This window comes from Acanthopagrus latus, chromosome 3, assembly GCF_904848185.1.
Source record: "Acanthopagrus latus isolate v.2019 chromosome 3, fAcaLat1.1, whole genome shotgun sequence".
NCBI classification, from domain to species: Eukaryota; Metazoa; Chordata; class Actinopteri; order Spariformes; family Sparidae; genus Acanthopagrus; species Acanthopagrus latus.
Genome location: NC_051041.1, coordinates 16,970,688 through 16,977,763, shown reverse-complemented (window position 1 = coordinate 16,977,763; position 7,076 = coordinate 16,970,688). Strand labels below are relative to the sequence as shown.

General features: G+C 43.9%; 1 long non-coding RNA gene across 1 annotated transcript; it reads right to left on the bottom strand.

Annotated features, from left to right (window-relative positions):
• LOC119016913 lies at window positions 1-3,204 on the bottom strand. The gene is made up of 3 exons (XR_005074286.1): window positions 2,615-3,204; window positions 1,646-1,810; window positions 1-1,377 (listed from the first exon to the last, which is right to left on the bottom strand). It is a non-coding gene; the product is annotated as an uncharacterized LOC119016913 (long non-coding RNA).
• Window positions 3,205-7,076: the final 3,872 nt, after the last annotated feature.

The following is a 7,076-nucleotide window of genomic DNA, read 5'->3' as shown; positions in this document are numbered from 1 at the left end:
TCTTCACTATGTAAGAGCTGCAGATGCCAGCGAAACACCAGCGGCTGCTTTCAAGGTCCAATTAAAGTCCTCCCCCTGGAAGATGAAACAACTCTGATTCCTTTTACAGATGTTATAAAACAATACAGCTCGGCTGCGACTGATCGTACTGTTCATTGTATTGTTCTTCTTACACACATCCCAGTGATATCTGACTTTTTCAAAGGTTGCATGTGCATGTGTTGCATTCTGTCCACAGTTTGTCTCCTATCAGCACAATAACAAATGCTGCAAATGTCTTCCTTCCTCTCCAGGTAGAATACACCAACCTTTATTTCTTGATTGCTGTCAGATACAATGAGATAACGTGCCGCTCTTTAGGAATGATAACAAAGGTGACTCGCTGATATGATTACATCTTTAACAACTCACCCGGCAGCAGATTGTTGCAGCAACGGCTCTCTGGCTGTATCTAACTGATTACAGTTACTCTGGCACTTTACATATGACTCGACTCTACACATTCTTCTTGCTGTTCACAACCTGCTGCCTACATTACCCACAATGCAACGTCATCTAAAAAGGCCATTTATCAGACTACGTGCAGCTTCCTCTGGAGCCACAAACAGTTTCAAACTTGTTTTAATAAATGCAGTGGTTCTTTATTTGAGTGTTTCTACTTTATGCTGCTTCACACTTTTACTCCACTACAGCACAGAACAGAAATACTGTACTTTCTATTCCGCTACACTTATCTGACAAACGTAGTTACTAGTAACTTTGCACACTAAGATTTCACACACAAAATATAGAGAAGCATCATATTTGTTTCAGAACAAACCATTACATTTTAACTGGGCCTCCATAGCTCTGATGCAGGATTCACTCTGCAAATTAACTGTAACTAAAGATGTCAAATTAATATTTTGAGTAAAAAGTACAAGATTTAAATGTCATAAAGTACAAGAAGCTCAAAATTACCTGTAATTACCCAGAACCTGGGTAAATGTATTCACTTGTATCCATAATAATAATGATACAATAACACAAAATCTAATTATTAAACTCTTACAGGGGTATTTTTCAGCATTATGGGTACTTTGGTTACATTATTTAAAACGTGTATAATACTTCTAACGTATCTGAACTCTTCCTTGACTCTTCACTGACTCTGAATTCCTGGAGATTCCAGCGTTGCACTCGGTGTCGACTCGGAGCTCGATGGCTTTCATCCCAACAGTAAAGTTGCTGAGTTCACTTGCTTCACATCCTCTGAATGACTAAGCCCCAACACAGCAAACATTATCTGCCCCCCTCCTCCCCATCTTCAGCCGCTTTAACTATTAGTTAAGCTTGAAATAATCCTTCCGGTCCACTCTTTTAATCACCGATCAATCCCTTTTAGAAAAAACACAGACAAAAGAAATCTGTCAAATATTATTTATTTGCCCCCAGCTTGCGTTTCCTACGTCTGCAGTTAATTTTGTGTGGAATGTGAGGAGCAGCTGTCACTTTAGCACATGAATGGAGCTAGTTTAGTGGCCCAGAGGCATCAGAGTGGATCAACGGCGGAGGAGGGACAGCTGGGCCCGAGGGGACAATAGCACTCTCAGTTAATCATTAATACTCTTAATGAACAGCAGCCAGGCACCAGAGGTTCACTCACCAGTCTCTCCAGAATATTCTGCCTGCAACAGGAGGACGCAGGCAGCTCGGCCTGCCGGCTGACCCCGAACTGACACTTGTTGACTGGGGCCTTTAAAGGGGCTGCGGGGGCTTTAAACTGTTGTCTGGTTGATGACGTTTCACCCATCGGACCTGAGAAAAATGACTAAATGACAGTCGCTTGATTTGTTACACTGTGAAAACAAAAGGTCGACGTTAAATCATGTCGTCTTGTCAACAAGCTGATGTGCTGATTGTCCAGAAGGTTAATGAAGTCACGTCAAAAATGCCTTTTAGCTGTGATTAGAAGGCAGGCTGGAGGAATGTGACAGCGTGACGGTGCAAGCTGTTCAAAGCACCACCTTAAGATGGAGGCACAAGTAAGAAAAGGGTGCTAATGAACGAAGGTTGCTAATAACGACTGCTAATGAAACCACAATTTGTTGTTTTCTGTTTGTGAACAGATTCAACTTGTGAGATAAGAGTTTTAAATGAGCGAGCCTAAGCTAAGCTAAGGAGAAATGTGGAAACTATGGACAGAATTTTAGTTTAAATCGTTGAAAAATTTAACAGTTTCAACAGAATGTGAAGAAACAACGGTGCTGAACTTATGTCAAAGACATTTATATACCACGTCACAGAGATGTTTACTGACGTTAGCATGCTAACCAGCTAGCCCCGGCCAGTCCTGTCTACTGATCCCACTCTGCACCGGCAAGAGGTGATAATCTGATGGTTTCTGTAGTTTCAGCTGGCAGATACACAACAGATTTTATTGCAAAATAAACAAAAACATTACGAGAATGAAACATATTTACTCTTTTTTTTTTTTTTTTGACTAAATAAAAAAGAACAACCGTAAAGGTTCGAAACCTTCTGGATTCAAGTGTCTTTTTTTACAGAACGATGATGAGATCAACAATATAAAACACAGTTCATTCAAACTTGGGATAAACTAAATAAAACTCACTACAACAGACTTGGTTTGTTTTTCCACATCAGCTCCTGGTTGGTGGTGAAGTTCTGCCTGCTGTACCGTTTCGTCTGTGGAGCTTCAAATGACACCAAGAACAGAAGAGAGAGAGAGATGTAACACTCTCTTGTGGTGTGGAGCGTCACGATGTCAGATCAACACTGTGATATAGCAGCAGGACTGATATCAGTTTCCAGTGTTTCGCCCTCGTCATGCGTCATCTCATCGACATGATTTTGCTCGGCAGTAGCCAAACGCTGCGGTAACAGCTAGCTAGATAAGGCTAACCTTCGTTTAATGGTGGGTGTTAACCAGCGTTAAAGTGAAATACTGCCACCTGCGAAGATAAAGCAGCAGTAACAACATAACAGTAACAGCTGTAGCTAGCAGTAGCTTGCTAGCTAGTTACTGCTGCTGCCTCATCGTAGTTTTTCCAGTTTGTGGCACATGGTAACCAGTGTTAAAGTGAATTATCCACCTGCTACGATAACACAGGAAAACAATCAAGGTGCTGGATTATTTACACAATATTATCGTGTGTAATATTAACACAACATCAGTTTTTCATTTCTAAATATCACTGAACACTGATACAGAGGAAATAATGAGCCTGGGGTCCAGATATAATCTGAATCCAAACACCTGATAAGATTTTAATTTTCTATCTTTGATTTGTCATGCTGGCTAAACATTCGCACTGAAGCAGCCGGTGGTAATGAACCTTTAGTTCTCAGGTTCCCTTCAGCAATGCTTCTACAATATGTATAGAATAAGGTTCACAGTTATCTTTACTGACAAGTCAGGTTACGTTTGGTTCATTAACAGTTAACAAGCTCTGCTCTCACCTCATGGCCTTACAGGTACATGGTGTGTGTGTGTGTGTGTGTGTGTGTGTGTGTGTGTGTGTGTGTGTGTGTGTGTGTGTGTGTGTGTGTGTGTGTGTGTTGGTCCTTCAGGATTATGAGGAATATGATTTCTCATCAAAGTAGCCACTGGTGTAAAGAGACACAGTGTTAAGATAAGGATACTTTCGTACCTCCGCCTGAAATCATAAACCTTATCAATAATGGATTCTTTGTTTCTGTAACACCCTGTCCTCTGTTCAGGAAACCACAACATGAGTGAAGAAAGCCACCCAACAACGTGAGATGTTACTGGAAGATAGATGAGCTTCTGACGGGGAGCAGATGTTAGCTGGAGGTCTCATTTGAATGTTACACTGATCCTCTGTTTATGTGGATGTGTGTGTGTGTGTGTGTGCGTGTCTGTGGCCACATGAATCTGTGTGTAAGTGTGTGTCTTGCACGTGGCCAGGCGTCCAGCCCAGCCCTCCCCATCGGCGGCGGCGGCGGCAGGTGTTCCTGTGTCCCCCTAAAAGAGCAGGTTTTTATGTCGCCTCCTCAAGTTAGTGGCTTGGTTGCCATGGCGATGCCCCAACAGAAAGAGGCTTGTGTCTGGGGCCGGTGCCGGGGAGAAGAGGAGGACAAGGGAAGAGAAGAGAAGGGGGCTTTACTTGCACCACACACTCTGGACTTCAGTCTGGCTTGACAAGAAAGAGGAAGAGAGGAAATCAAGTCAGAGACACAAAACAGGCTCAGATTGTCTGCCGGCCCGGTTCTAACTCTCAAAATGCTCAGATATTAAGCGGCTGACGAGGGGATAAGAAATGACGCACATGAAACACTGAGGACTAAGTGATGCTTGTAAATCCCCACAATGGGACCGGGAACTTAAAAAGGAACCCAATATCACACGTCCTATCAGATTCCTCCCAGGTGTGACAGCTGTCTGCCTAAAGACCTCAGGTGATTATCACGGGACCCTTTGCCTTGTGGCATGGACATCCCCCTCTATTTAGGAAGGCCCACAATCAATCTCTCCCTCTGTGTGTGTGTGTGTGTGTGTGTGTGTGTGTGTGTGTGTGTGTGTGTGTGTGTGTGTGTGTGTGTGTGTGTGTGTGTGTGTGTGTAAGGAGATCTGGGAGAGACTGGGAGTCACCTGTCCCTTGTTGGCCTCCCTCGTCCCCCTCGGGAGGACCATAAGTCTCTCTTGGCTGGACTGATCAGCAGCTGCCACGCGCACCAACCCACCCACCCATCCACACACACACACACACACACACACACACACACACACACACACAGGGATAAAGTGCATTTTATTTCACTTCTCAGAGTCAGAGTGAAAGGCTGGGCTGGTGTTTCGGGGCGGCTCAGAGCAGCAGAACATTATGACTCCTTAGCAAAAGCCCAGCATCGTGTTATTACTGTGCCAGCCTCAAACTGCTGAGACTTGTTAGCTGTCTCTGTTTTGGTGGAAGTGAACTGGATATTTGAGGGGCAGGAGCACCAGCTTCATGTGGAGGGGCACCGGTGTGCAGAGAGATGTGATATATTCAGAGTGAGCTGGAAGGGAACCATTAAAGGCAATGTATCACATTTTATCCTCCATAGGAGCATCTAAGGGGCACGTTGAGCAACTTGTTTCAGTTTTCTGGACCTCAACTCAACTGTTTTGGTCTCATCAGCCTTGTGCTCCGTCCAGCAGGTGACTATGTCCTCTGATAAACCTTCTCTAACAGTACAAGCTGGTGGGCGGCCGGACATATGAACACATATATCAGGCTTGTCTTTGATAAGAAGCCACATGTCAGGAGCAGCTGTCAGTTTCTCAGTGACTTCATGTGTTATAGAGCTGATTACAGTCTGCAGATGTTACAGGTAAACTCCACCAGGTGAACATATTAAGACGTGCTTACAGAGATAACTGCTGCCTCAGTGACAACAGCAGTATAAAGGGTGTTGTAGCTCCAGAGGAAGCTGCATGTAATCTGATAAATGCCTCCAGTGATGTCACTCAGTGGCTAGGTTGCATTGTGGGTAATGTAGGTGCCATGTTGTGTAAAGAAGGAAGAATGCACAGCTGTATTAATCAGCTGTCCAGCAGAGTTACAGGAGTGTAATGTTAAGCTGCTTCTCAAAGCCTGGCACCTTCGTTACCCACAATGCAACACCCACTGAGTGACATTAAGGCAAATTATCAGATTAAATGCAGCTTCCTCTGGAACCACAAAAGCTTTGTACTACCTGTTTCACTTTTGCATTCGCTCTCCCTAAAAGCTGTAAACACACTTCAACATGTAGTATTTGAATCTGTAACTCTACGTTGTGTTTCACAGTCCTGGAAATGAGAGCTGGCCTTGTTCAGACGCTGCAGTTTGGCTCCACATGCAGTCGGCATGTGTTCAGTGGAGCCAAAGCATAAGAAACGTAAAGATTGAGCGTTATTTTTAATATTGTGAGGATGGACAGAAGCGTGTTTGCCAGATGTGTGAACAGCTGATGACCTCCTGTTTGTGTTTACAGCTTGTTTTGCTGCAATCAAAAAAATGTATGAATTGAATTGCAGCTTCATCTTTTAGTGCCTTGAATAAACTAATAAGGAAATGCAAAAGTTTGTTCTCTGATTACCAGATTTAGAAGCTTTTAACCCCCCAAACAAACTCCCAGAGAGGACTAAGAGCCCCGAGCAGCAGGGTTGCTCTCGCAGCTGTAATGCTTGGTTTCTCCCCTGATATTTGATTCCTTATCTGGTCTTACTTGAACCTAAAGAATGTGCAGTTCCGCCTCAAACACCTTGCACTGTTTTATCACAGCAACATTCAAGTATGCAGAAAGTGCTGAGCTGTCCAAACCTGATGCTCTCCCTATACAACCAGCTCAGTGTCAGAGATGTGAAAACGTCGGCTAGGATACAAACCGTCACACCGTCTCTTCACGATCATCTCGGGGTGAAATGCTGAGACTCCAGTTTCCCTCTGCAGGAGCTGGTGCTGTGTGAATGTTAAAGTTCTGATAAGCAGCTTCAGAGCTACATTCAATTTCACACATTACAGTGTGCTAACAGGCCCTGAGCAGCACCGCTGCACATGTGATAACAGAAGTTTAAAGACTCTTTTGGCTGCAGAGGAAGCAACATGTAATCTGATCAACTGCCTCCAATGACATCACGCAGCACCTGTTGCCTTGTGGGTAATGTAGGCAGCGGGTTTTGAAAAGACAGCAGGTGTGGCTCTGCTGTATCCATTCTCATCAAGTGTTTTCAAACTGTCCAGAGAGAGTCCAACTAAGCTCATCCAGTGGACTTTTCAAAGCCTGGTGCCTACATTACCCACAATGCAACAGTTACTGAGTGACATCACCGAGTACACACAGCTTCCTCTGGAGCCACGAAGCCTTCATACATGTTCTTCACATCTTCACTCCCCAAAACACTTTAAACACAGTTTTTTTTCAGGAGAACTTTGAATGCAGAACCAGAACTTTTACTGGATTCATTTTAAAGTATCTGAATATTTCTTCCAGCACTAACCAGCACATCATGCACGTCTGTACTAAAAACCAACAGCACACAGCTGAAACAAAACACCTTTATTCAACAGCATCCAGGTAAATTCACA